Genomic DNA, 7,663 nt, shown 5'->3' with positions numbered 1-7,663 from the left:
TGAAATATTTCTACTTTTAAAGAAGAATAGGCAGTTATAACAATAGAAAGAGTTCTAACTGTTAAACATAACTTACAAATACATTTGTTGTACTACACTTGTGTACAGTATACACACAATAACATTTTTCTATGTATTTAGATTTAAAACTTCAGTTGTAACTACTTGCCAGCTGCAGTTTTCATTAGAGAGAGAGGGGGAAAAAAACCGGATATTTCATTGCATAGTTTATCAGTTATGTTGTGTGCTCTAACAGACACAGTTGTGAGTTCCAATGGAGCTACTTTCCGTATTATTTTCTTCGCAGACACCAAAGTCAATGAACAAGTGTAAACTTGAGCTCTTCCGTCTTCAAATGTTTTCAAGAATAAAAGATTGTTCAATATTAAGTATGAGTTGTTTTATGGTTGAACTAATAAGTGAAGAGTGCCATAAACCACACTATGGGAAAGAAATACCTCAAGAATTAATAAGGGTGAGTGACTTGCCAGCTGAACAATGTTCACAAAAATTAAGAATTTTGAAAGAAATTACTAATATTTACCATTATCACAAAGACAAATATTTAGATAAATACAACCACACTTTTGGCAGAAAACGTTGTGACCCATTAGGTACTCACAAAAAATCAGTTAAAAATGGTTTGCGTAAGATACTAGTTGAACACCTTTCCAAGAGCAAAGATGTGAATATTAACGTCATTCCTGAACAATCTCTGTGTTCAAGAGAAGCATCTTTCCATCATGGTTTAGAAACTCAGAATCAAAATAGTATAGAAAATGTGAGCAAAGTAAGTGTGATGTACTTATTACCAAAGTGAAAGAAAAACTCAAAGTATGTAGTAAAGATGATAAAATTAATATAATTAGCCTCTTGCCAAGATCATAGTTAAAGAAAAAAAAATAATAATCAAGAAATTTGGTGCATATGAATATATGGTGAAGTTAAAAGTTAAAGTTTCAAAATGACAAGGAGCCAACAAAATAAGTGATATTAATTGTATTATGGAATTTTACAAGTATGATTAAAATAGTCATGCAATGCAATGTACATTGTCTCTGGATGAATAAACTACTATTATGTCCTTGTAAAAAGGAGTGTGTTTCAACTGTGATTAACAATGTTAAGATGCACAAGCAGAAAAGGTTAATTCTTCTATTGCTGAATGAGCTCTACAGCCTCTATAAACAGAAATACACAGCTCACAGAATTGGTCACTCTATGTTTTGCATTCTACAATCAAAGTGGTGTGTTCTTCTGCGCTCATCAGGGACTCATAGTGTGTGTGTTTGGAAGCATCATCAAAACTTATGACAGAAGGAGCAAAGCTTAATCCAAATGATAAAAACATGATAGCTTTCATGGTATATAGTACCGATAATGAAAAATACATACTCGAGACCTGTGTAGAATGTACTGGACCATATACCCTACTTGCCGGCTGAAGTGGCCGCGTGGTTCTGGCGCTGCAGTCTGGAACCGCGAGACCGCTACGGTCGCAGGTTCGAATCCTGCCTCGGGCATGGATGTGTGTGATGTCCTTAGGTTAGTTAGGTTTAACTAGTTCTAAGTTCTAGGGGACTAATGACCTCAGCAGTTGAGTCACATAGTGCTCAGAGCCATTTGAACCATTTGAACCATATACCCTACTTGATGTCCTAAAAAAGGAACTTGACATCTTGCCTGACAAAGTAATTTTCAAACAGTAGGTACAAAATTATAGAGCTAAGTTAATTGCACAGGTAATGCCCAGTGAGGAATTTTTACAATCTCTTGTTGGTAAGCTGGTGTTTTTAAAATCCCATCAATTTATCTCAAAAGTTCAAGCTTAATTTTTCAGGGGAACGAAACAAAACCTGAAAGACACCCAATGTTAAGTAATTGATGATTTTGTGGAAAACTGTACATTTACAGTATATGATGAAATTCAAAGTTTTCATCATAGGCCTACTAGTATTTATTTATTGTGATCCATGTTTGAGCATTTTTATGCAATCGATGCTATCATGGGGAGTATTGGAATTTGTGCAGCTGAATAAGTATTAAGGAGAAAAAAAAGGACATTTTACTAATAACTATATTTGCACATTCAAGAACAAAAAAAAATACAGCGAACACAACAGAATAATTAGCGCACACAAAGAGTGTAAGACAATGCCAAAGAGGTCTATTTTACACAGTGCACTTTGCACCATCACACACGAAATATATTGTTCACACAATTCCAACACCCCTCCTTGAACTTATATTTTGTGTACTGCTTCCACAAGATAAACCAAATAGTCCCACAATCTTCTCAAACTTCTCCCTTTCCAAGGGTTTGGTAAGAACGTCAGCTAACATGTCTTCTGTGCGCAGATAGTCCACGGCAATGTTCTGTCGCTCTATGTGGTCCCAAATGAAATGGTGCCATATATCAATACGCTTTGTCCTAGCACTAGTAACATCATTTTTAGCTAGGTTTATGGCTCCCTTATTGTCACAGAAGATGGTTGTAGGTTCCTCAATTAAAGTGGGTTCTATTTCACTTATTAATGTTCGTAGCCATAATGCTTCCTGTGTGGTGTAAGATAGTGCCATATACTCGGCCTCTACGGTGCTCAATGCAGCAGTTTTTTGCTTTTGACAGGACCATGATGCGAGGCCCCCCATTAATTTAAAACAGAAGCCAGTGGTGGAGTATCCGTCTCCCAATTCACTCCCCCAGTCCACATCGCTATATCCCTCTAGTTTTGCGTTACCATCTCTATAGTATTTTAACTCATAGTTTGAGGTTCCTCTTAGATATCGGAATATCCTCTTTTCAGCTTTCCAATGCTTTTCCTTTGGGTCTCTGCAATATCTGCTCACTGCATTGGTGGCAAAAGCAATGTCGGGTCATGACGTTTGAGACAAATATAACAGACTTCCTACTGCTTCTCAATAAGGAACATTCTTGTTACATTCCACATCAGTCTCATTTACACTTAACTTCACTCCTACTTCCATTGGAGTAATTATGGGTTTGCAATCACTCAAGCCAAATTTCTTTAATATTTTTTCCGTGTATGATGATTGACTTATGCTCAATTCTTGTCTTTCTTCATCCTTAGTAATCTGCATACTTAAATAACGTTTTACTTCTCCCAAATCATGCACCTGAAACTTTCTTGAAAATTCTCATTTGGCCTTCACTTTCAGTCAGGATAAAGAAATCGTCCACCCATATCGCCATTATTATTTTTTCTTCTTTTCTCCCTTTATAGTAAATGCTGGGATCTGCCTTGGATTGCTTCATATTCATATTTATTAGAGTATCATGTACACATCGATTCCAACAACGTCCACTTTGTTTAAGTCCATAAATACTTTTTCTCAAACACCAAATCTTTTTACTTTCTGATCTGGTTTTTATGGCTTCCCTTGGTGGAATGACATATATCTCCTCCTCCAATTTCCCATTTAAATATGCCGTTTTAACATCCATATGATGAATTATTAAATTTCGTTTTACTGCCAAGGCTAAAAGATATCTCAATGATGCATACTTGACTGCAGGTGAAAAAGTTTCTTCGTAATCTACCCCTTGTTTTTGTGAATATCCTTTTATCACAAGCCTTGCTTTGTATTTTGGTGATGGGCTTTCAGGGTTCTTCAAATTGAATACCCATCTTGCCTGCAGTGGTTTCTTATCTCCTGGCATATCTACCCATTCAAAGGTTTCGTTCTGATATAAAGATTCTAATTCTCTCTTCATCGCTTCTTTCCATTCTTGAGAGTTTGGGCCACTCATTGCTTCTTCTGCTGTTCTTGGCTCATCATTAAAAGACTGTGCTGTATACATCTCAAAATCCGGATATTCCTTCGGTTTTGGTACACGAGAAGAACGTCTTACATTGTTTTCTTCATTTTTTTCATCCTCTAACTCATTGTCATCATAAATTGTATCCATTTGTCCTTGGCTGTCGTCTTCCTCTTCTTCACTTTCTATTTCCTCACACAAGGTTTCACCTTCTGAACTAGGTGCAGTTGACTTAGTGGTTTTGCTCTCAAAGAATATTACATCTCTACTTGTGACAATCTTTTTAGTCAATGGATCCATTAATCGGTAGCCCTTTGAATTTTCACAATAGCATACAAAAATATACTTTTTAGCTTTCGGATCCCATTTTCCTCTTAGCTATTTTGGAATATGTGCCATTGCATCACACCCAAAAACCCTTATATTACTTAGATCAGGTTTCTTTCCTATCCATATCTCATAAGGGGTTCTATTCTTTAATGCTTTTGTAGGTGATCTACTGTTCAAATATACAGCTGTTCACACTGCCTCTGCCCAAAAATCTTTGGATAATTCAGCATCAGTCATCATGTTCCTTGCTTTCTCAACAATGGTCCTATTAGCCCTCTCAGCAAACCCATTTTGAGATGGGCTGTACCTTATGGTAGTTTGATGCCTGATTCCCTTTTCTGCCAGAAGTTTCTTCAATTTCTGGTTAATATATTCTCTCCCATTATCAGACCTGATGATCTTGATCTTCTTTCCCGTCCACCTTTCAACCATATTGCAATATTCCTCAAAGATATCTCTCACTTGGTCTTTAGAACTAAGAAAATAAACATGAGTATACCGTGAGTAATCATCAATAAACATAAGAAAATAATTACTCCCACCTATGGATTCACACTCCATCGGGCCACATACATCTGTGTGGATTAACTGTAAGACTTCTGTGGATTTACTCTTACTAGTCTTGAAGGGTAACCTTGCTTGTTTTCCCTTTATACATGTCTCACAAGGATCCTTGGACACACTAAAATTCTGTATTCGCTTTACCATATCCTTTATTATAGACATACTCTTTCTATTTAGATGTCCAAGCCTCCGGTGCCATAAAAAACCTTCTGCTGAATATACTAAATCACTAAGATTTTTATGTTTACTGTCAATGGTATCCAACTTAAAAATACCCCTTTCGTTACTTGCTGTAGCTATAACTTCACCACTTTCACTGATTACTCTTGCACCCTGCATGTCAAAAGTGACTGTATTTCCTTTCTTGACAATTTCCCCTACAGACAGCAGGTTAGTTGCCATATTTTTCACATAATGAACATTGTGTGCTGCAACCATATCTGATTCACCATTTACACTTACATGTAGATCTAGTTTCCCAGCCAGGTGACACTGGAGCTTGTTGCCATCAACAGTAGTTATTCCCATATGAGTCTTATCTTTGATGTCATAAAGAAGTGATTTATCTTTAACAATATGCACAGATGCACCTGAGTCTAAAATCCATTCCATATCGCGATTACTCATCCCACCAAAAGAATAAAAACATGAGAGTGCCTTATCTTTGTTATTGGTCCTTCTCTCTGGGCTATCAGTAACATACCTCTTTTGCTGGGTGTCTGATCTTGCGCTTACTTTTTCTTTGCACTGAGACGCAATATGTCCCATCTTCTGACATTTATAGCACCTCACCGATTTCTCCTTTTTGTTTTTTGAGTAGAGAGTAGATGCACCTTCCTTCTCCAGTGTACTACAGCTTGGAGCACTCTTTACGTCCTGCAGGATTTTCACCTTAACACTGTCGCCTGTGATTGGTATACCCGAGCTTTCAAGTCCCATAATCATGGGTGCATACCTTTCGGGGAGTCCTGCCAACAGCAATGTTCCTATCCATTCGTCAGCGATCTCGAATCTGATGTTTCTCAGTTGGTTCGACGTGGTTATTATTTTGTTAACGTATTCGTCTACACTCTTACATTTGTCCAGACGAGTGGTAATTAACTCGCGTAATAATCCTACTTTTCTCGTAAGACCACCATCCTCGAATGCACTTCGTAAATTGTCCCAGACTTCTTTCGCTGTAGCAGCTTTTTCAACGTGAACATAATTCACCGAATCAATCAGTAATATCAATTTTGATTTTGATTTCCTATCCTTACTTGAATAATTCTGATCTGTGGATTTCATTGTCCCATCTACCACTTCCCACAGGTCGTCTAAACGTAAATACGCTTCTACTGCGAACTTCCAGGTTGCGTAGTTTTCGCGACCTATAAGTCTTTCAATCTGTGGAATTTGTGCCGCACTCATTCTTAACGCTAACTTGCTTTTTATTGCCGTAAAGAACACCGAAAAATAATGCGGAAAAAAATTGCGAACGTCTTGTAAGGATAACTCGCACTTCACGTAAATTAGAACTTTTCCAACACTTTCTCCCTACTATTTTATTGATATACTTATTCCGAATGCAGCCTGGGCCCACAACCTATTGGAATTTGCGCAGCTGAATAAGTATTAAGGAGAAAAAAGGACATTTTACTAATAACTATATTTGCACATTCAAGAACAAAAAAAAAAAAAATTTTACAGCGAACACAACAGAATAATTAGCGCACACAAAGAGTGTTAGATAATGTCAAAGAGGTCTATTTTACACAGTGCACTTTGCGCCGTCACACCCGAAATATATTGTTCACACAATTCCAACAGGGAGATGACATATATTTTACAAATACATTTTGGTGACGTAATTACACTACACATACTAATAATAACACAAGCAACGTAAAATATACAATAGAAAATAATATATAGAAGTATCAAATAAACTACTGGTGTACTAAGGTAAATACAAAATGGTTTACAGTTAGAAGTAATTTAGTATCTCAGGTCATCCTTATAACAGTTTTGAAATTCTGAAATAGTGTAGAAAGTCTTGTTTTCAACCATTTTTCAGTTTTTGTTTTAAAGACATTAAGTTAGACAAGATGCGACGCAAGAGATAAAGTATTAACTAATTTTATAACTATGTATTTATAGGCGTGGGCATATCTGTGTTTCATTTGCCTAGTTTTGTATTGGTGTATGGCTTCCCTTAAGTGTAGTTATTTAAGTTTCCTTTAATCTTTAGTAGACAAATTTATATAAAATGTGATGGGACTGTCAATACTCTTAACTCTTTAAAAAGTGGTCTGCAGGAGTTTTAGAGTTCATAACTCCTGAAATAGATCTGATAGCCTTTTGTTGCCAATGAGGTTTTTTTTTTCCCCTGCAGACTTAATCAATAAAAGGTTACCATATTGCACATGGCAATGAAAGAAGGCTTAGTTGGAGTTAGGTAACAGAGGTTTTATTACACATGTCTGTAGTTTAGTCAATAAAAGGGTAACACATGAGAGCTTTCAGCATAAGTGGTTTTTTTGTTTGTCCCAAGTTAATTTCGAGTAAAGGTGTATACCAAGTAGCTTAACATTTGATTTCCCAGTTTCGTTGCTTGATAAACTGAAAATGATGTTCATTGTCTTTTCATAGTTGATGGATAGCTAATTGGCTTTGAACCACGCATTAGACAGGTAAGGTACTCTTTGTTTTCCATTTTCATCCCAGAGCTAATTAATGTTGTGTCATCAGGACAAAGTACAGATTTACACGGCATGTTACTGGGAAGATCATCACAAATATTATAAACAGAATAGGGGCCAAGCACAGAACCTTGAAGAATTCCTCGAGTTACATATAAGTATTGGGACTTTAAGTTATTGTAAACTACAATTCGGTTCCTGTCACTTAGATAGGAGCTTATGGGGAGAGTTCTAAGTCCACAACACCAAAGCTTCTGCAGCACCTAGTATTGTAAGGTTCACTGAATCAAATGCCATGCTTAGATTA

The sequence above is a fragment of the Schistocerca americana genome, chromosome 2, assembly GCF_021461395.2.
Source record: "Schistocerca americana isolate TAMUIC-IGC-003095 chromosome 2, iqSchAmer2.1, whole genome shotgun sequence".
NCBI lineage: Eukaryota > Metazoa > Arthropoda > Insecta > Orthoptera > Acrididae > Schistocerca > Schistocerca americana.
The sequence above is the reverse complement of the archived record's forward strand: the minus strand, read 5'-3'. Positions refer to the sequence as shown.